Source organism: Actinia tenebrosa, unplaced genomic scaffold, assembly GCF_029948245.1.
Source record: "Actinia tenebrosa isolate PJP-AT-01 unplaced genomic scaffold, QUT_ActTen_1.0 PGA_scaffold0__85_contigs__length_37466705, whole genome shotgun sequence".
In the NCBI taxonomy this organism is placed as follows: Eukaryota; Metazoa; Cnidaria; class Anthozoa; order Actiniaria; family Actiniidae; genus Actinia; species Actinia tenebrosa.
The window spans coordinates 34,479,002-34,503,027 of NW_028292569.1; the positions used below are offsets into that span (position 1 = coordinate 34,479,002).

Sequence of the window (24,026 nt, forward strand, 5' to 3'; positions counted from 1 at the left end):
ACGAGATCCCCGCGAGATCAATGTTTGGAAATCAATTGAAAATAGCATCACACGCTATGACAATCTTATTATTCCTTCTTTCTCACTTAATCCTTTAAAATCAAAGGCCAAGTTTATCTTTAGTTTCGAAAACAAGAAGAGGAAAAATATAAATTTTGAAAACAGAGCGTGGGATAGAGAATTCTTTTAAAACGGAATTGGCCGCCGGAAACATTGTCCTTTGCACGGCCGAAACAGACAATGATCTTTTTGTGAAACAATAACAGAATATAATGATTTTACATTCTCTTTGACTAACTTAATTATAATGATTAAGAACAATTCAAATGATAACCAATAACGATAGCCATAGTGGGAGTAGGGAATTTTTGGTTCATTAGAGGGGTGAAATGAGTTAAATTGTAATCTTGAACAGCTGCTTCTGTTAAATATCGAGAATTCACTAATAACAATAACACGATATCAGATCTTTTAACTTTGTAATGTTAATTTTAGGCCTAAAAATATTAGACACGCGAACAAGGGGGAGGGTTTATGCACCAAAGTCTCGCGCAAAATTCGAGTGACAACCTATATTTTCATTAGATTAGATTGAACGAAGGAAAATTGATAATGACCCGTTGCTGCCATCACACATGTAGGATCGGAGCCGACATAATCTCCAAGAATGAGAGCCCCTCGCCCTTCGATCGATAAAGATATCAAAGATTAATAAAATCCGCGATATAAACCATCCATCTTAATAAAAGTAAGATATTTGATCACGTTTTTAGATGTTTTAAAAGTCGCATGGATTCGGGTGAGGAATTCATTAAGTTTTCTACTAAAGTATTTAAAGGCGTAATTGAACTAATGTTTTAGTCTTTCCTGTCGTTAAAACGATTATCGAGGTGATTATATGATTAACACGCGTGCTTTGCGCGCCCCACGATAATCTGGTTGGCATGACAACAAGGGACTTGGGGGAAAAATCGAAAGATCAGTGAAACTCCGAAGACAATTTATTGAGACTTTTTCTGATAATAAAGGAAGAAGCAAGGAAAACTAATGGTTGAAATAAACTAATGAAGCGAAGAATACGAAAAAGAAAAAAGAAAGAAAGAAAAACCAAATGCAAGATGAGATAGAGATAGATACAAATTTGAATATTTCCGCGGTGTTTGATAGTTCATAGCAATATCAAGGTCAGTTTTTCATTCACTCTTACGCCCAATACTAGCGGTTATGAACATAATTTCATTGAACACGCTCTTTTAGATAATGGCTTATAATCTGTTCGTTGTCATGGGCTTTTCTCAGCATTTTTTCCTATACATTGGATACAATAAAAGGACTAAATTACGCAGGAATAATTGGCATAGTTTGTTGAAATAGCCATCACTTGTATTGCTAATATCAGACAGTATTACATAGGTTAATGGTTAGACGGGTTTAGTGTTTCACTTAAGGCGTCCAGGAAAGACAAACATTTCGGATATTTTTACTGTTGTTAAGGGTTCGAGTAGATTTAATCGATAGATTCTTTCAGGGATCGCTGATAAAATCTTTAAAACTCGATCGATAAAGAAAAAATGCGGTGATAGATGTCAAAATTGCTGGCGTTCAAATGGCAGTTTATGTGATTTAAACAAGGAATAGCTCACCGAATAAACGCACTGGCCAAGATCAACCTTCCACTTAAGAAGAATAAAACGGCTTGGAAGTGTCTCACCGTTTTCAAATATTTGATGTCATTCACGGCCATCAAAATCCTTTACTTTAGTTCTGGATAAATTTTTCCAACGGTATAGGTAATAGTAAGTCTTTAAGTTTTGTGTACTCAAAACTCTTGCCTCATAAAAAGAATTATTTTATGTCTGAGCTAAAATATTAAACATGGAAAACAATTTAATTGAAGACTAAAACGATGTACAATTCCTCAGACCAAAAATCGATTTTGTTTTCGATATTGCAGAAAAAGATTTCCGTGCATCGAAACGAAGTTTACTTTGTTGATTTTTGGAGTTTGAAAAAATTTACATACCAAATATCATTATTTATTTATCGAGACTTCGAGTTCCTATTAAACTATTGGCAGGTAATGGTGGGCCAGTTTTGTAAAAGATTACAGTAAAATACCTTCAATTTAGTATTATTCTAATTTTTTTTCCAATTAAGTTTGAAGCTGTCATTGGTGATGGAACAGTCAGTCTTAGGCGGCAAAAATGTTTTAGTGTAGCTAAAAACTAGTGTGAGCTGCGTCGGTGTTTCTAATGAAACAATAATGATAAAAGGGTAAATTATACACCGTGAAAAGATGAAAAAACTTACTGATGTTTCGGACGCTAGTCCTTCGTCGGAGTAAAAGAGAAAGAGGTGGTAGAAAGGAGTGTTTATACACCTATTTCGAAAATCGTTGTCGCACCAAGAGCCTCAAGTAACAAGCCAAGGCTCCAGAGAACGTCGGTACTTTTAATTATAATTGATTTTTTCATGTTTCATCAAGTGGCTATAGCTCTCCACTAATTATCACCTCAAGCAGCCTTGCTTGGAGCAATTTGTGAAGTCAATAAATGAAAATGCACCATGAATAAACTAATTACAGCTAAAGGTACCGGCGTTCTCTGCGGTCTTGGCTTGTTGCTTGAGGCTTTTGGTGCGACACGATTTCTGAAATAGGTATATACTGAGAACAAGACAAAAGGCGAAACCAATGAGAACAAGGTGGGCAAGGAAACGAGAGGAAAAAAAAAAAAAAAAAAAAAAAAAAAACCATCAAAAGACAAAAGAGTGGGTTAGCAAAGCGTTCATTAAATCCCGTTGGAACTAAGAGTGCCCAATAGGTCGGAATAAGCATGTTATACTGGATTTTGCAAGAGTATAAAGTATAGTGCAATGGCGTGCTGTGGTATACAGTCCTTTGACTAAACGTTGTCGTTTGATCGGCTTCATCCGGCCCTACGCGCCTAGACCGAAAAGGATCATGGGGATAATTAATTGACAGTTACTAGCTGCCGCATATGTTATCTAACACGTCTTGAGCTCGCTTTTTTCGATCCCATTTAATTTGCTGAAACCATGCCTCGAGCATACGGCGAAGATTTAAACTGGCAAGCAGTTTGGATGACGCAAGTTCTGGGTAATTTACACGTTATCCTTTTCGGTCTAGGCGCGTAGGGATGATCCGATCAACGACAACGTTTAGTCAAAGGACTGTATTCAAACTAAAAGCAATCCCCAATATTCTGCGAACTCAGACATCATTCAATGGTTTGTTTGTTAAATTGGATCTGGGTGGAATGAATTGGATCATTTTTGCTGCCGTCAATCAAAACTAACCAGTCGGCACTTTTAACAGTTTTGTTTTTCCAACTCCGACAATCGCATTTACCGAGCCTTGCAGCCTATCGTTAAGAATCTTAGTAATATTCGAAACTATAGGGTTTTTTCTCGCTCTTTGATTGCTTTGTATTAAAACAAAACGAGAAAGGCAGCAGGGTGCTTGTTACACTCGTTCGCCAATTTCCTAAGTGGTTTGCTATCATTTAATAAGTAACGTAATACGTGCTCAGCTTCTTGGCCGACATGTTTAGCTAAACTCTACCAACATGGGAACTAGGAAGTCATATTTACTAAAGATTATCCGCACATACCCATGAGCCCTTGCGACCATAATAGCTATGTAACCTGGCTATTTTTGTAGCGAACAGCAAAACTCGTCATGCCAGGCTTGATTGCGAGATCGATTACGATGACACGTGGATCACCAAATACATTTCTTGGTATGAAATAATGTGCAACACGACTTTTCTACTTGAGAAAATATTCAGAAGAAATGTTGGTCAGTTCACTCCTCAACAACGTTAAAAATCGATTCCACAGCACTACAGCTAGTGATTCTTTTGCGGGCATTTTATACAATTTTGAACATTTTACTAGTTCCGGACAACCTCGGTATCGTGCTAGAATTTTAGCCTTGAAGGTGGTTTGTTGCTTGCTCGACGACTGCTCGTTCTATTCTTCGTTTGCACATGACGTCATAGCCGCCATCTTGGATGAATTTAACAAAAGGGTTGTGAATAACTTTTGTTATGGGCATCATGTCTTTATTTATTTCACTTGATCGAATTGATCGAAAACCAGCAATACAAAAATTGCGCAAGGCCACGTAGCTATAATCAATCGCAAAATCTTTCTGAATAGAGAAAAAAAAAAAAGAGCAAAAACAATCGATAGATAAAGGCGTAGAGGTAAAGTGGATCGTAAAGTGATAAGCAGTGTGCCGCCGCTAATTTAGTGCAGTACTCTCTATAACACCTGCAAGTCAGGTCAGTGTGGTTTCTAGATTTTTTTTATTTTTCAGCTTCAAAGTAAATATTGATTGTTCTGCTTTATCTAATCTTGTGGATCAAAGACAGAGCTTACACCCACAGTAATAACTAGCCCAATCTTTGACACTGAGTTACACCTGCCATGAAACCAAATTCCCTTACGAGTTGCGGTGCTTTCACTTACAGCGGTTTTCTATCACTCTTGTTTCTTTTCCAATTTACTTCAGCTTTACTTATTTTTTAAAATAGTTTTCCTTAAGTTTTTCTCTCCGTTTGGCGGCTGCACACTACTTTTTCTGTTTGTATGGTTTTCTTCAGATTGGCTATCGTAATCTTTTTCGAAATTTAACCTAAACTATTCGATTTTCTGGTGATTCGAAATTTAACCTAAACTATTCGATTTTCTGGTTATTCGAAATTTAACCTAAACTATTCGATTTTCTGGTTATTCGGAATTTAACCTAAACTATTCGATTTTCTGGTGATTTGAAATTTAACCTAAACTATTCGCGATTTTCTGGTTATTAGAAATTTAACGTAAACTGTTTGATTTTCTGATTATCGGGGTTGGTTTCGTAATATAATAAGAGTTTATTATAATATATTCGTATAGTTCCCTTTTTTTCAGTTCTCATATTGATTCCGTTTTATTTAGGTTGTTCGTTTTTTTTGCATTTGTTTTGTGCCCTTTATCGGTTTTGCTTCGCATTTTTTTCGTCGTCGGTATCAATTCGTCCAGTCTATGCTTTCAGTTTTTTTCCTATTTCTTTCGTCATGTAAACCTAAGTATTTGTCTGCGCTAATGTTTAGTTCTCTATCAATTGCAAACGACATCTAACTCACCGTTTCTATTCTTGCTCCTATTCATAACACCAATTATACATCACACCAGATAAAGACTCTTATTCATCTGTCGTCTCAATAAATTTTTGTATTTTGAAGAGGACTTAGATATAAATGGTTATTTTACTAAATTCCGTCACCCCCCCTCCCCTCTCTTCACTGAGCACCTTTTTGAATATCTTATTTTCTCTTAATTTTCTTCCCAGGTTGGGTAATTAAACACTTCAATCAAACTGGATGACAGCAATGGTATACAGTGTCTGACAAAAAGGTTTTTTAATCATCTATTTAAATGACCTCGAACAACATACAATCGAAGTCAGTTTTAATCGAGTTTTCTGCGGCTGTCTTTGACGTTTCTCAGTTTTCTCGTTAGTTTTGTTATTAAATTTGAACAGCATTTCCAGTGTTTCAGTTAATTAGCTACAGATCTAATACATACAATCTGCAGCACTACTGCTTCTCCGGTTTTTTGCTTGTTATAATGTATGGCAGAGGGGCGGGGAGGAGGTGGGCAGGTGAAAATTTGAAATGTCCAGAATGATTCTTAACACCCTCTCAAAAAAAATACGGCTCCCCCTAAGCAAGGCTTGAAGCTTCTTCCAAAAATCCCCCCCCCCCCCCATTCTTTTGATAAAAATTTGCCCATCCCCCCTTTTTCCTACCAAAATTTTCCCGATCCTCCCTCAATTTCACCTGTCCCCCCCCCCCTGCCATACATTATGAACGCAGCCTTACGGCCGAGCTTGCGGGTGCTTCGAGTTTATAGAAGGTTAAAGAAAAGTCCGTTTGTGGTTCGCCGTCTCTGTTTTCCTTTACATCACTTCAAGATCTGACATCCGGTCTGGCTGACAACAAATTGAACATCCACTTGGGTAATAATGTTCAAGGAAATTACGAGGAGAAAAGAAGCCAAAATGACAAAGAGAAACCAATGTTTGAAACATGATAATAACAATGAATTTAGTGATATTTGATTTGTGTAAAAATACGGACGGCAAAGCCCTAGAGCCTGATGCAGTCGAATAAAATGCAATATAGCGGAATGGCCGACACTGAATCATTCAGGGCATAAAATCCCACTGAATAATCTTAAAAAACTAATCGGTAATGGAAAAACCATTCTCTCGTTTGATTTTAGAAATAAAAACATTCAACTGCATAAATTTTTTTCTTTAAATCTCCTCCTTATTTGATTTGTAAAAACATGGCACTATCAAGCCAAAGTCGTTCACCTTACCGCGACCAAATCGAGCGACAACTGCTTTATTTTAGGCCGGAATATAAATACTTTTAGAATTAACTGGCAGTCGACATTATTTAAAGAAAATTTATTCCTAGAGGGCGAACTAGAACGGAAGTCATTTGTCGATCAATATGATATTTTAGTTTTCGCGAAACAGACGGAGTAAAAAATCTAACCTTTCGAAAAATTGAACGTGAACAGAATCTAGAGGAAAATGATTTCCGAATCGAAAAAGAATCTATTATAATCCTTGGATGACTATCTAAAGTTATTATATATATCATTAAAGATAAAAACAAAAGAAAATATCATAAGGTTTTCTTACCCTCCGCCTACGAATCCCAAGCGTGTATACTTTTTCTTCAGTGCACGTTAAAAATATTGTCGAAGTCTTGATATTGGCCAGGTTTTCTTATATGTGTTATAACCTAAGAAAAACAAATCTTTCAATCAATTCAATCTCGCTTTTCGAAACACAATAAAATTAAAGATGTCGTTTTGCAAATTCAAGCCAACATCTTATCTAATCGACAAAAGCAATTTTGTTCGCCGTGTCACACGTAGGAACTATATAGCGTGATCTGGACTAGCTGTAAAACCATCGACACTTGGCTAGAGCAGTCGCTTACCTGCAGATTCACCCACTCTTATAAACAACACTCGTACGAAGCACAATTTTTTTTCATTTTCGGCAGTTTTGTCAGACGTCAATAGGGCTGACTGCTAAATATAGGTACTGCCTGCCCCAGGGCAGTAATAAGGTTTTAGTAAACAATAGAAGGCTGTTTTTGAAATGTTTTTCACGGGTAGTTCAAAATACTTCAATTTTGGCCAAATGTGGACTGACGCAAAAAACCTGCTCATTAAAGCATAGCTTATCTTTTCGTTCTTAAAAGAGAGAAGACCGCTGAATTCTCAATCACAACAACGGAAGAGAGAGGGAATGGGATGGAGCATTAATCGAGCTATAAACCAATAAAAAAGAAATCAGTTTTTTCTACTTCTTTTGTAACGAGGGAAAAACCTAATAAACAACAAAGTCTAAAAAACCTGTGGCGCTCGTTCCATGAGGGAGGAAAGGCGGAGAAACCGAAGAAAAACTATCGAAGCACAGGTGTGAGCCAACCAGAAACTCTACTCGCATACGGACACTGAGTGCGGGAATCAAACCCTGGTCACAACGATGAGATGCAAGCGCTCTCACGGCTTCATCAACCGCCTTAACCCTTTTTCGACTAATCATCTTACAAATGTAGTGGCGCACAAATTATTTCCCAAGTTGTTTTTTATCTCACTGAGTTATTTTTGGCAAGCGTACTGCTGGAGATTCAAGCTTGTTTGCGCGCTTCCTTAATCCAAATCTCTTCTAACTTGAGGAGCTGCGAAGTATGAGTCTTAAAATGAAATTAAATCAACAAAAGCCGAAAAAGTACTTATTTCCTTCTTTAAGAAAAACTTAGAATTTGAACCTGTTTCATTTCTTTCACTCAGGATTGGGATTTTCACAAACACGTGTCGTGTTATTATCGTTTTATTATTATGATATTATTATCAACGTAGCACATGTGGGTTTAATGACCCGTTTACACGAGGGTAAAACAAACCTAATGACCTCTACTATGGCCATAATATTTTACCATTAAGCCACCTGTCATTCCCTAAAGCTTGAGAAACATTATCAATAAGTATTTGACACAAACGACGAATATTACCAGAGAGTGACGAGCGGTTCGAAATAGAAGGTCTGATTTAGATTAGAGACCTAGCATCAAATTTACCCTAACCCGCGCTAGGGGAACAGGCCGAGAATGACGCCCGCAAACACGGAGAAACACTCGGCATCATTGAAATTCAATATAACAACTCTTCCAGCAACAATTTCGTTATGACGCCTTTCTAAACGTCGAAAGTTTGACGAAAAACGCCTGACGTCGAACTGTAGTTTGAGGTTTGCGGTACCTAGCAAGAACGTGGTGCTAAAGGTCTCTTTTGTAAAACTTTTCACGGCTGTGACACTATTACGCGTGTATGAGTAATTGATTAGTATACTCTTTAGTTTATGACCTGTAAAGGTTGAATGTTGTCCCAGTGCACTGATTTGTTTCGTATTCTAGCATTTTCTCACTCTCTCCTTGTATCCCATACCTGGGGTTGTAGCTCACCTTAGTTTTTTATATTCCAATCCCCCCTCCCTTTCGCTGCTTTTGGTTCTTTCGAGACCTCCGTCAATTTTCCCTCTACAATTCCCAATCAGAAGAACAGCGAGTGCGTCGTAAATTAGAATATTATTCGTCTGTCATCCCTCGACAAAGTAAGTGCTATTTTCTTAAAGTGCCCCTAATGCCTAATCACAGACCTTATGTAAGTTGAAGATATATTCACAAAAATGCGAAAATCCAAAAAATTTTCCAAATTGGATGCATCCCTGATTTTTAAATGAGTTTTGAATACGCGCTTTTTCATATGAGGACCGCGCGTGCGGGGGAATGGTGCGATTACGTCATCGGGGTGATACGCTCCAAAAGTGAAAGACTTGCGCATTCTTCCAAGTTATATCCACTCGTACAATAAGTAAAAGCATTTTTTCTTTCTTAAAACTTTTAAAAACACCACTCTTGACTCACAAAAAAGTTGGTGCATCACTCCGATGACGTAAGTCTATACAATTTTTCAGGCTCCTCGAACGCGGTACTGAAATTTCGAGAGTGGACACGAGAATTTTTCCAACTTTTTCGTGCCGTAACAAATCAGGAATTCGTTTGAAACGAAAAAAAATTTTGAAAAACGCGTTTATGACAATTTGAGGATTTGTTCTAAATTGGTCTGTAATCAGGCATTAGGGGCACTTTAAAATAGACTAAAAAACGTCCTAAAAATCTTTACCTTGAAGTGATTAGTAATCAGGTTATAGCGAATCCTAGACGTCTCGTGGCCTTGTGCAAGTAGAACTAACCTCTGGTAGCTTTTATCACTGAAATGAAATAAAGTTTCGAGTATTTATAAGGCCTGTTTGTTTGTAAGCAAGACAACACGAGCCTGCTAAAGGGCCGCGCTTCCGGTCAACAACAACAAAAAGGTGGCCTTACACGTGTGATAGTAAAAAGACGCGCCTCGGTCCAATATAAATGAACGTACTATCCATTTATGTTTAGTTGATCAGTAAAGACAGCTTCTGTGTGCGCTTGACGGGATCATTTGGAAAAAGATTTAGGAGCAGGAGATCTAGATCAAAATAAGTTTTTCCTCTCAAGGCTTTGAGCTCTTGACCTAGTCCACCGCCTCCTCCCCAACCCCCTCGTGGATTTCAGACGGGAGGTGTAGACGCGGCGAATATGCAAGATTTTGGAATTTCACTATAAAAGGTATCACATTATCATGATTTATCGGGAATTTGGTGAGCTTCTTTAATGGTTAACCTATTTACGCTTTTTCGATACGGACTCGTAGAAGTGGAAGGAAAATAATTACTGGTGATCGAGTAATTTGGGTGATTGATTACATGGTGAACCCGATGGCTTCGGCGACACCCGGTCTGCCCATACTGACCATCGAGGCACAAGACAGCTCCTTCTAATACAAATTTCATGCCTGTACTGCATGCAAAAGACTATCGGAGAGTTTTTGAAATTCTATCTGAAATGTGAAAACATTACCCCAAGCCGAAGAAGTCTATTTGGAGGACATAACGACAGGTTTCCAATTTTCATGAGATAGCATGAAATCCAGTCTTTGTTTTGTTTGTCACATACAAAAGATCCATAAGGTTTTTTTACGAATACTTTAAACCGCAAATCGTAAGAGATCACGCGACCAGACCTAAGTGGTTACTGACGTTTCCCTTATAGAGCTGTTTTCGTATGACTGTGAAAAGCGCAGTGTCGTAAGCGTGCCGTACCTTGACCGTGATGTTTTCTAGAATTTTAATTGGCTGATTTTTTTCTCGCGCAATGTGATTGGTCTGAAAGTGGCGTGACTTTGGCGTGACTGTGGCGTGACCATGTCCGGACCGTGTTTGTGCTGTGATTGGAGGGAGAGTAAATTCTCGTGCAATGTAAGGGCAAACCCGTGTTTGTTTTTAAAAGACCCTTAAAACAGGGGCGCAGATAGTGAAATGATATTCTTTGAGGTCAGGGGAATCCAATTATGAATAAATAGATTTAAAAACGCGCTTAACGAATGACCACTATGTAAAAAAATTAAGATTAAAAAGTTAAGTAAAATGTATCTGGATAAAAATAATACCACGGAACTAAAAATCCACTTTCTCAGTACTAACCTTGAAAAAAAGTATTTTCTGGAAACCAAATATAGTTTTAGACGCACGAAGTCAACCAGAACCAGGCTTAGTTCAGAACTAAACACACTAGTTCACTAATTCCAAGCGAGTATTCACTGTGCAACGACTGCTGCGTGGCATCATTTCCGTCCTAGAAGAATAAAATCCAAAGGATTATCTAGTGAGCCCTCTAAGCATAACGAATAAAATAAAATAAATCGCCCATATTTTAAGAGGATAAAACTGGAGACTGGCCGGCTGCGGTCCTTGTTACATTATCCCGGAAAAAATCCCTTGTAGTACGTGTAGGAGTGGAATAACTATGGTTAAACGATGGAGTTTTAAAAAAATCGAAGACGATCCTCGAAGACACTCTTATATTAACTTGGGATGGAGGTGTAGGGGAACCGAGATTATTATTTAGGGAGGGAGAGGTGAGGATCACTTAGCCACAGGATTTTTAATTTATACCAAACCGGGGAAGTGTGTCATAGACACGCTAGGCCTACGCACCATTAGAATACAACAACTTTCCTTCACGGATTATAAGCCAAGTTCACGTGTTTCGGCTCAACTGAGCGCGAGACTGTTATTGCGAAAGGTCTGTAGATAATCTATGACGAATGGTCTCAATACGCAAGAAATGAATACAGATATCTACCAAGTCATCTTTTTTTACCTTGCGTCGTATTGATCGATTAAAAAGGATTTCAATATGGATTATTGGATGATAGAGCTACGTTAGTCATATCAGCTGTAAAGTCGGGATAATGAAACCGGCTGACTTGGATAATGCGCTATGATATGGATTAAAACCGGATAAAAGGCAAGAGAAAAACACTAACAAAAGAAGATTTAAAAAAGAAGTCAGTAAATACCTCTATGAAGAGAAAAGTAATAAGTAGTGGTTTTTTGAAAGAACATTTAAAGAAAAGATAACCTGCGAGCAGAGTCTCCTTTTAACTCCGTAGAGGAGGTAGAAGGAGACTCTGCTCGCAGGGTAAAGAAAAGAAAGAGACAAACGTCAAAACCTCTACTTTTGTCTCCTCGTAGTCAGAGAAAAACTAAAGAAAGAGCCGGATGACTGACTGAACGAAAGAAAGGAAAATATACGTCAAGAGAAATAAATTTAAAGAAAGGACTGATTAAAAGAAAAAGATAAAGACGAAAGACACAGACTAAAAAGCGAATCTTTCACATATTGAGTACGCAACATTAAGCTACCAGCGCGCATGCTCCAACATTTCTTCTTCGATCTTCTCCCCATTTAAAAATTACTGCCGTGACTCAATAAACCTTAAAGTGCCTATGACCCCTAACTCAATCTTGTCAGCTTTGCAAATTTGATGATAAAGTACTTCAAAAATACAAGGATTACAATTTACCGGTAATATAGAACTATAAACAAATTAATTAATGGATAGTTTTTAGGAAAATCCAGCCTAAATGATCATTTTTTACTCACTAGAATATTCATTTTTACATTTAAATTTCATTCATGACCTAAGGTTCTTGTATAACTTCCTTCGTTTTGAGTGCGTAAGGTTTTGTTCTTCATTCAAATATATTGATTCAAGCGATCTTTGATGAATTTGCTTTATAATCTCCGAAAAGCTGGTTCCAAATGATTGATCTTTATGAATCAAATTTAAAGATGGTTTCCCATATCAGACCACTTGTCATCTCTAGAGAATAAGAGTCTTTGTTTGAGTGGTATCCCTGTGGTATCCATATTTATTTGTCTTGCCATGCGTCAAACAAAGAAATTATACTCTAGGAAATATCACGTGTTCTGAAATGGGGAAATTAGAAATATTAGCGAGTATTACCAATAAAGGATTTGTCATTGATCCATCAAGTTTTGGAGTACACGGGGAGGTTGTTACACGAGGTGTAGCCGAGAGAGCAAAGCTCTTGTAACCCATTAATGAAGATAATAATATTGATGATGATGATAAAAATATTATTATTATGATCATTAGTATCATTATCATAATCATCGTTATTCTTCGTTTGCACATGACGTCACAGTCGCCATCTTGGATGAATTTAACAAAAGAATTGTCAATGAATTCTTTTGTTATATCATCCAACATGGCCGCCGTGTCTTTTGTTATTTCTCACCCCTGGGAATGATTGAAAACCAGCAATTATCATTATTATTATTATATTATTATCATGAAAAATATACGAAAGTGTGTCGCTCTTGCAGCCTATTTATGTTCCGGAAAAAAAGAGAATTATTTAAAAAATTGGCAATAGAATTGAAATCTAATGGTGATTCCAAATCTGGAAAGAAAAATTGGGTGTCCCGAGCTTTTCGAGATAATCAGCATTTAATGGAAGCCTACGCGCGAGCTTTTGGAGCAAAACTTGCGCCACCGGAAGTGATTAGAAAAAAATTAAGATTCATAAGATAATAGTTATTTGCAGACTCTAGGAAGGCTAGTCAACCATTCTACAATAATACCTATATATTTTCGACAAAATGACAAAGAGATACATTGATTTGTCATATTTTGTAGTTTCGGAGCTCTTAAAAATCTGATAAAGGTTTTTGAGCGCGCGCACATCGTGGGCTCAAATCGAACGTTCAAAAGTAGGCAGTCACCTTAAATACTTCATGTTATCAATTAATGTTTAAGCTATGTTACATTATCATGTGCTGCACAATGTCAAGGTTAACACCATGATATATCATAACAGGCATGCAATCTTTGAAAGGTGTTAAAGAAGTTTTGTTGCATAGTCGAAGGGTTATGAAATGCGTTCTAATGCACCGCCTCTCACCAATGCGACCCGGGTTCGAGTCCCGCTGAGTTCGATGCCGTATGTAAGAGGAGTTGTTAGTTGGTTCTCTCCTGTGCATTGAGGGTTTTCCAGGTTCTCCGGTTTTCCTCCCTCCTCAAAAATCAACTTCTAAATTCTAATTCGATCTCTGGGCTTTCACTTAGTTTGAGGCTAGCTCTGTTGTGATTGTCCCACGCTGTGATACAACAGCTAAAACTAATAGATTTAATCGTTTTTACAATGGATAAACCATGGTCATATTTTTAGTGGTTTAGGATAAGCTGGATTACTAAAAGTCTTTTTCCGACTGACTAATGAGTCTCTAAAAGGGTTTGATTTCTAATGAGCCCAATTTCCAATTACGTCAATGTTTCCTGAAAGAGTTCTGGGGTTTCAAGGTAAAGTTAAGGTAAAGAGAATTGGCTGTGACTTTGTGTTTAGGATCTAACTTAACAGGAGACTAACAAAGAAGGCGGCTTCTTCAACCGGTAAGCGAACCGATTTATTTCTCCTTTTCCTTCTAGAAATGTTAGCTTCATTATCTTCTTTTACAGCTTTTTTCTTCAGCATTTAAAAAACTCTTTTTCACATATTTCCCCCAATATTTTCTTTTACATTTTATTGTTTTGGATTCAATTCTTAAAATAAATAAAATAAAAATAAAATCAATAAATAATCAAAACAAATAATCAATAGCAAATTTGATATGATTTCTTGTTCAGTTAAACAAAAAAAAAAAAAAAAATCGATTTCAACTCAATTATACGCGCATTCTATTCATTTAAATAATTCATTTAACCATCCAACCATTTTTGGATTTTTCTTCTAATTATTACTATATATTCGTGTTTCTCTACACCTTTTGTCACCTGTTTTATCATAGTTGCATGTCTTTTTACTTTATATCTCTAAGAACGTTTTAAGCAATATTTTATGATAAGGTTTATGCACAACTTAAAAAATTATCGTGCTTGATTCTATATAAATAAATAGTTGGGCCTTTTTGACTTAAGTGGCTTTACAGCCCTCTTTCTAACTTATTCTTTTGCTTTCTGAGCAGCATGGAAAAAATATCGTTCTTTTCCACGTATATCGAGGATGTGATATGGATGTTATTACGTCGTCCACTTTTTTAAAAGTACCACCATTACAGTCTCATTATACTTTGATAATGATGTCAGAGACATCGAAACGTCCATTTTTTTTCATCGCTAATCTTGCTGTTAGACTCCATTAAGCCCACTAGGAGCACGTAACAATGTTTCTCAACAAAGAAAGAAAAATATAATTTCAAAAACATCAGTAATGCATAATATTTCTAATATAATTTTAAATGCAATCAGTTGTTTTCTAACCCGAGTTTGGCTTTCGTGCCACTAGCAACAAAGACTCAGCATTGCTTCTTTTCAAGAGAATATAATAGCAAATGACTCGGCGCCCATGTTGGTTGATAAAACAAAAAAGAAAAGACTTTTTTTGTTAAGTAGAACAAAGATAGCGGCTTTTAAAAACAGAAATTGTTTAGCAGAGGTTTTTATACAAAATTCACGAAAACGGTGGATAGATATTTTTTATTTTTCCCCCTCCTATTTGAGGAAGCGTGCCCTCGGGAAGCCCTGGTGCGACAAAAGGACTCCTTTGCAGTAATATTGTCGTAGTCGGTTTTGGGTCGTTGATTTTTTCTTTCCGTATTTCGAATATATATATATAAGTCCCAGGTACTATCTATTATGGCAGCAAGACTAGTTATTATGATTCTATATCATTTTTATCACAAATGTAATTTTTTTTCGCTTTCTGATTGGTCGAGAGCCATGGTAAATAAGGACATACCAACAAACTATTTACGTTAACAAATTACGAATCCCTCGCGCACGGAAAAAGCGCGCACTTGAAACCGTGTCTCTTTTACTTTTTGCGTGTTTTGGGGGGGGGGGGGGGGGGGGGGGGGGCAACGTCCCGTTATTACATAATAACAAAGTATCAGTATCTTGGTAAATAAGAGAAAATACCACGATAAACCGTCGCAAATTTGTTAAATTGGTTCTCGTAATGAGCATATACAAGAAAATATGCGTGATTGAACTTGCTTTTCACAGCGACTTTTAGGGTTTTTCGTGGAAAAAATTAAATGAACTAACCGATGTTGGATGTGAGCTCAAAATTCATTATTGCTAGAACATTTACGTAGCACCACATATGATGAAGCTTCTAGTGCATGTAAGCTGAATTTCACACTGTTTAAAAAAAAACAAACAAGACAGGCAATGTATACCGGTCCGACATGCACGCCGCAGGCGGCATATATTTTATATTCTCTAAACGGTACACGTTGCTAAAAATACAAATGAGTTCGCTCATGCTTCCAGGACCCCACTTATTTATGATACTTTATGCGCAATCTTACTTGTTACTGCGAGTATGCCACAGGCGGCTTTTTTTACTTTAACTTGGCTTGTGTAGTGTCCTTGCAAGAGCAATTGTTCCTTCATCAGTTAATTTTTGTCTAAGAAGTACTCCTTTATATCGCGTGCGCACTGCAGTCTGTTTATTTCAAGCGTATCTATTTTACTTGATACCTGATCCATCTACCGACGACGCACGCCCAAAAGAGATATATATTTCGCTTAAGTTTTCTGCACATGCGCACTTTATTGCGCTTCCCGTTTTCCTTGCGAACTTTAAAAAAAACTCTTAAGAAGAAGAAAAAGAAAAACCCACTATCGAATGGTGTTTGATATTTTAGCAGCCCTCGGGTTATTGAATCTAAAGGTGAATTAAGGTAATGCATGCTGTAATAGCATTTCGTAACGTGGGTGTGAAAAAACCTTTTTCTAGTCTTGACTCAGCAATGACATGGCAACTGCCTTGACTGATGCCGGTATGTTTGAACATTTCTAAAAAGAATCATTCTGCAAATTCGTAGAGTTTTTAAATTAAAAGCTATTTTTTGAAACTTTCTGCAGTTAACTTGGAAATAAGACGATATATATCTGAAGCTGGATTTTGAATTCTGAAAGCTCTTCAAAGTTCTCGCTTTTGCCGTTGATAAGGAAAATGATCAGGATATTTATGATCCATAGATTGTTTAGCCTCATTTGTAGACTTTATTCGTGTTGGTAATTCATTGGGTTTTCCCTAAATCAATTGGAAACCTTAAAAAAGCTTAAGAATGTATAAATCGAGGCTGACCTTGACAAAATATAAAGTGTATATCGGAGTACATCCATGACTTCGTGGTCTATTCATGTGTTTTGATGACAAAGCCTTATCGTATATATCGTTACAATCGGAGCTATGTATAAATAACTCTAAAAACAAATAACGAATCAAACTATAGAAATGATTTTATTGATATAATCTTATTACTCACCATTCCTTTCATGCTTGGATCGTTCATAAACCTTCCCAAGTCCAATAGACTGTCTTCCAGGGTGTTTTGGCACGTTCCCACACGATGAGTCACTAAAATGAAGCAAAGTCACAGATTACTTGATGTGCCTTAGGAAATTATATCAAAAAAGTTTGATTATTGATTTGTCTTATCGCATGAATGTATGTATTTCAGGAGAGGCTGGACTCATTTAAAATGACACCGAAAGAAAAAGATTAGTTGGCTTGACGGAAGAAAGTCATAGTTTTGTCAGGAGATAACCCTACATATTTTTATCGCGGGGACATTTGTTTCCTATTTGTTTTATTATTTTGTCTCTCTCTCTCTCTTTTTTTACTTTTTTTTCTTTCCTCTCATGTTTGTTCTCGCTATTTTACTGCTTTCCTTCCTTCCGGCCTTCCTTCTTCCCTTTCGTTTTTTCTTTTTCTTTTACTATCCTTTCTTATTTGGCTTCCTTCCAACCTTTCTTAATCCAAGCTTATTTCTATCTTTCTTCTATCTTTCTCCCAGCTTTCTTTCCTTAAGGCAGATTTCTAAAATATCAGCCACGACATACAGTGTGCAAGCAAAGAATAAGTCTAAACAGAGATTAATGATCTACTGATAGAGAAAAGATGAGATATGAGAGCTATAAACTAATGCGTTATTTCAGCTATCTACAGAACACCCGGAAACGCCATTTTCCTTCGACGTTACATGTGCAAAATACATACGGATAATCATATTTATATGGCTCTGTGCCTCTTGATTGCTGGGTTGTGTCCCAAATAATTAATTATGTTTGAGCAAAAATGTGACAAAACATAATAAATTAGTATAAAATATTTGAACTAAGCCCAAATATAATTCAAGTGTTTTTATTATTTTGAGGACGTTTTTGCTTGAGACTACTAAGACATCAGACAAAAAAGTAACAACACCATATCAATATCTGAGATATGTTGTGCTATTTTGTTTCCGACTCGAGTCTTAATGAGAATCTGATGCGATTGCCTTTTTTTTGTAATTTTTGTGGTTTTTTTAATAAGATTTTTTGAAAATTTCGAAAACATGTCGACCTCACATCTTTTTTCCCGATCTTTATTTCACTTATATTAAACCATTTTTCACGCCTACATCTATCAATAATAATAATAATAATGAGTAACGACAAAACAATCCTCTCAAATTATGATTATCTAAGTAATTTGAACTTCCTTGTAGCCATTTGTTAATGACTTCTTTAATAACAGAAAACGTCCACAATCACAAACTCACGAGACCAAGAAAAAAATAACATTTTTTAGACGCCATTCGCAGAAGTTCAGAAATAAACTTTTTTAAGGATGTTTTTTCATAAACCATGATAATATCTTCCTCTTTACAAGAACATTTTATTCTTAATTAAAGCAAGCCCATCCAAATACTCAGGTATGTCGAGGTATGAAAATTTATCAGCACGATGAAAAAGCAGGACCACGCGGTACGTCGACATTTTCTTGTTTGTTCCAATCAAAACACAGTACTGTCAATCAAATGATTTTTTGACCAATTGAAATACGTTGATCTTTGAAGGAATATCTTTTTGATTCCACTTATTGGTCTCCGAGTGTGTTGATATATTTGAAAGGGGAAATGGTGTCAAAGAGTGAGTAAGGTTTCAATATTTGAGAAAAAGTATACCATATGCTACTAGATGCAGGGACTCTAGAGGCGACCCACATCGTAAACCATCTGCAAGTCTATTCACTGCTTTTTTGTGGCTGGCTCTCGCAGTTAAAGCATTTCCGTGGTAAGTGAGAATTCCTAAAAGCTTTTATAAGACTTCAAATCGACTAAAGGTGTTTGCACAAATAGGAGTGAAAATGCTTGTGTTTTACGAGTAAAGGTAACTCATGCTTGAAAACTGGTGGGCCTCCGAAATATATATATATATAAATAATATATATACAAATAATAAAAAAGTTTAGATTGATAATCATATACAGTCATATATATATTTCTTTTATGTGTGTTTGTGGATTTAACAGTATAGAAGATGAAAAATAGTCTGATCTTAATAGAATACATGTACAATTTCTTTCCAGTTTTGAAGTACAATTAATGAGAATTTAAAGAGTTTGTTTTTAAATAATTATGATCGGGATCTATGCGAATTAATAACGATAAAATTGGAACTTAATCGAAGCGTTATTTCATGATGGTACTACATTTTGGAAGGTGAAAATAATATTATAATATTATCCAATAATATGAATGGCAGCAAAGCTGGCATCATAGTATAGCCATATCGATCTGAGGAATATGGATAAGTCGTAATTTTTTGGATCCTTCAATTTTACTGATGACTCTCGAGGGTAGTGGAAGTTTGTATTGCAATATTGAAATTTTAATTTTGATTAACGACGGGGGATTTCCAACAAGGAAAAATGAAGAGGGAATAAACAGACGCATTAAGGAACCCGCTGAACTGACGCGCCGTTTATTGATGGAAGAAACTAAAATTGATCCACGGTTAATTAATAGCAAGGAAAGTACCTTAATCTTCTCCAAAGCGGAGGAGGAGGAACTTTTACGATCCTTCTTCCAGGGTATCATTAATACTTGTTTAGTATAATTCCAATGCAATAATTCTCTAATTGTAATCCCCAAGAATCATAGGTTTGTAGAAGAGTTTCGTGTTATCAAATTACTTTTGACTGATAACTCTTGACTGACAACCACTTTTGCGTAAATAAGCGGAAAGAAAAATACGAATTGAGGAAGTAAAATAATTAGAAGTCAGTTAAGATACATGTATCTTTTAGTTTCGTGTTGCAAAAAAATACTAATTTAATTCAAAAGAAAAAAGAAAGAAAGAAAAGAAAGAAACCGCGAAAGGAAAAGAAAACGAAAGAAAACGAAATTAGAAAACAGAATATTATAACGAAAGAAAAAAGAAATCGAAAAATGTCTGTTCCATCCGTCCTCTGCTGCGCGAGTGAAAATTTGAGCCGGTGCGTGCAGTTGAACATCATAAACAAAAAAATCGCACGACTTTCTCGTACGATTCTAAATTTATAGATACTCGTTATGTTTCTGAAAGTTTTCAAAATTTGACGAGCCTTTACTCGTACCTATATATTCCGTCTGTTGTACTCGAAATCGTGCGATTTCCTATACTTAAAAAAATCCATTACATGAAAGTGGTCTAATATATGGTTGGGTAATTAAAATTAAAATAAACATTAAATTTAAAAAAGTGATCAAATCAGTTGATTATCCAATGGATCCGTTCGCATATCCCTGTGAGACACTTAGGAATATATAGAATGGGAATGAAAGGGAAAGGAAACCTGACCTATATATCGAGTCTGATTCCCGCGTAACACGAGTTTTGAAGGTTTAAAATTTCCATTTGGCCGTCTTGATAATAATAGATTAATTTGGCAATTAAAGTGTCGTTTAAGTGTGTCTACTCTTGTACTTCAGGATAAGCAAGCATATGGTGTTTTGTGTCCAGATAATATACCTCGGTACCGAACTCTTTCTGGATCTGTTTATACATTTGAACAACAGAATTCATCAGCAGAGTGACAACAATGAGTGACAACCATGATGCTAATCATCAAATCCCGATAAACATTTCATCCTTCATTGGTGGAGTATTTTCGTACTTGTTATCTAAAGATATAGTTTCAGCCTAAGCATGTCATAGCCAGCGCCATGCATACTGTGTCTCTTCCAGGCCGATAGACAGTTTTATTTTTCCTGTTTAAAACCTTAATCATAAAAGCCAAAATATAGTAATCAAGAGATATCATGCAGCTGTCGACGGACGCAAGACATTGTTCTTTAAGAATTGGAGAAATTTTCCTTCTAAACCGTCTTGTCAAGTACAGCCCAAGGTAATCATTCCATAACATCAAAAATCTCGAATGGTTAGGATTGCCGGGCGATTATTGGATAGTAGTGATAGTGTGAGTGTTAAACAATGGATAATAGCACATGATAGTCCGGGATGATGGTAGACGGAGGTAGTAAAAGATAACTTCTTAGATGGGATAAGTGTGGGTGGTGGACATGGGTGGATCGGTGAATTTTGATGAAGGTAAGTGATAAATGGCAGTGAGATCAAGTGGGATGTGTTGGCGTATGGATAGCAAGTGTATTAAATGTAACCAGATTAATTTAATATGTGAAGGAGGGAAGAAAATGGATAGTATTATTGATAGTAAGAGTAATTAACAGATGGTGCATCCAAGTACAAGTGTGGGCGCAGGTGGAGGTTGATAATCACTGAGTAGCACTTAATAAATTTCCTTGTAAATGGTCCTCTGGCTATATACCTTCTTTCACTCCGACGAAGGACTAGCGTCTGAAACGTAAGTAAGTTTTTTCATCTTTTCAAAGGTGTATAATTTACCCTTTTATCATGACTGTTTCATTAGAAACACCGACGCAGCTCACACTAGTTTTTAACTAGTTATCTCTTCTTATCATCTACCTCCATTCACTATATCAAAGAATACGAAAACGTTCTTTCTGATCGCCAATGCTAAGCATTCTGCACTACAATTGGCAAATTTAATATTATCCGAACGGCCAGACATTAGATAGAAAGTTTAAATCTTCAAAACTTGTGTCACGCGGGAATCAGCAGGAGAGGAGTATTCTTCATCTCATTCGATATCTAGTAAATTCTCGAATATATGAATCGTAAATTTGCAAAGCATTTCTTCAAAACACAAAATTATATTGCTAGCGATCGCAAAGCCACAGCGAGATGGCCCTCGCGGGAACCTGTGGTTAATTCACAGTGGTTTGCCGACGACACAAGAGAAATGACAAGCTACGCCTCAATCTCAAAGTCTGTTCCATCCAGCAACATGCTTGTGGTCATTCTTTAAAAATCACAGGAAATAGAAAAACTCATTGAAAAGTGACTATTTTCGCCTAGTTTGACGTAGAACATGACAGTATGGCATCAAAGCACTTTAGGCCACATGTTTCGGATCTTCCCTTCGTTTAATAGCTTTGTTTGTAAGAGAGACTGTTGCCATAGTAACGCGCAATAGTAATAAGGTAGCTCCAGGGGACTCATATTTTCAGTAGACACGGAAAGCTTAATACAAAAGGTGGTGGCTTTGGTGGAGGTTTCGATGCCTGAGCTGCAGCTGGGAGTTATTATATCACACTGACAGACAAACAATTATTTTAGATCTAGATTTAGGCGATGAATTGGCTCAAATGAACCGAAGAAAATCCAAAGCGAAGAATATACTTGGAATGTTCCCTTCTGGAAGGTTCTACGGGGTTTTTCGTCTTAGTAAAAGTGCATGCTCGTCTCTGTTAGAAATCTTTTCTTTTAAATGTTGAATGGTGATGGTAGTGACAAAGATGATGATGATACATGAGGGGGATGATGATGATACTGATTATGATGACAATGATGTTGATAATGACGATACATGATTTTGATAATGATAATACATGATGATAATGATGGCATATGATGATGGTGATGTTGATATATGTTGATGACAATGATGAGGATGATACATGATGATGATGCAGACGATGTTGATATATGATGATGAAGCTGATGCTGATGACTATTATGATATGTTGATGACGATGACGATGATGCCGTTGATGGTGATACAATATGATGCGGATGATGGTGATACGACGATGAGGATGAGAATCATGATACTTGATGATGATGATGATGATGATGATGATGGCAATGAATTAAATGATTAAATGGTTGTGGTGGTGATAATAATAAGCTCTGTTGTGCTTACCCCTTCCATGATAGCTTAGACTTGTCATGGATAAAATTATGTAAGTAAATAAATTATACATTGCATGGTTTATAATATATTACTCGAGTTTACTAATATCTCTTGTAGACCATCAAATAGAGAAGCGATAAAAACACACAACAAACATTTCAATTTGAGATGAAACATTAAGCTAGGTAAAAAAACACAAGGTTTAAAGAGAAGACGATGATACTATGAACGGCCAACTAAAAAAGATCCCTTGGAGATAACATCAACCTTAAAACATTCAACTGCTGTTATATTTGAATTAGCATTGAATCAATGGAGCTGAAGATAATTAATGAAATATGAAATATCACTTCCGACGTCAACCAACCCCATGGAATCCGCAGAGTCAAAACACATTACTAAGACTGACAATCTACCCAGACTATTCATATTGAAACTGTCTAATATGATAATGATCAACTAAAATGTCTTCTAAATTACTAGTTATTAGGAAATAAGAGTTCAGTTGTGCCTAAGAAATTTTGCCCTTTCCCCCCGGTTTTCCTTACAACTAAAAAATAATGCGAAAAATGAACCCCAACGAGAGTCGAAATATTGAAACCCTATCGCTGGTTCAGTATTCACGCTAACGTTTTCACTTCGATTGGTTTTTATCATTTTTTCTATCGCAACAGCTTGCTAAACATTAGAAACATTTTAACGATTTTAAGAATTTTAGTTTGATAAGGTTCCCATTTGAGAAACGACCTTTGGACCATTGGTACTTTATACGCACAACTCTAATCCTAAAACCCGCCTTTATATCGTGCAGTCATATTGTTTACACAAAGTGCCGTTAGGAATACAGAATATTCTTGCTGTACTGTCACAGCTTCCTTATCTTAAACGTTATGTAAATATTGCCGTGTGTACACCTTCGTGTGGGCCAAAACAACCTTAGTTAATAATAAAGCTAATGCTATATAGATAGAAAACAAGATGGAGGGATAATCGAGTTCTTGTGAACGCACTAGTCTATTTCCAAACTTTCTTTTGAATGTGCAACTGAAAAGCTGACCGCCTGCCTCACTTTCGGCGTCTTTCGTGAAACACATATCTTTATGAAATCTATCGAGATGCTATTTCTTCTGTATATAGAGGATACAATATGCATGACAGTGATGCAAAAATGTGAAGTGGTGAAAGTTTACGAGTGAGAGCAGCGAACAAGTAAAATATTTTTCAACACGAGAAGATCAAACTCCATATCTTCTCGCCACCGTGTAATTTTCTTTTAATTATAGATGCATTCAGAAACATAAAATTGTCGAAAACATTGGAAAAGACGTCATGAAAAATGAAAAATACGAGTGGCGACAGTATTTCCCAGTAAAACCCTAATGTTTATATAATAATTTATATGATGAGCTGA

The 24,026-nt window shown here is 36.3% G+C and overlaps 1 protein-coding gene across 1 annotated transcript in view; it reads right to left on the reverse strand.

Annotated features, from left to right (window-relative positions):
- Positions 1 to 24,026, reverse strand: part of LOC116292117 (fibroblast growth factor receptor 3) — a 38,814-nt gene that overhangs the window by 13,873 nt on the left and 915 nt on the right. Inside the window, exons 2-5 of the mRNA XM_089025094.1 lie at positions 16,839 to 16,930; positions 10,676 to 10,826; positions 9,283 to 9,370; positions 6,725 to 6,827 (exon numbers count right to left, since the gene is read on the reverse strand). The gene's annotated coding sequence lies outside the window, so the exon portion shown is untranslated. The remainder of the gene's footprint in view (positions 1 to 6,724; positions 6,828 to 9,282; positions 9,371 to 10,675; positions 10,827 to 16,838; positions 16,931 to 24,026) is intronic.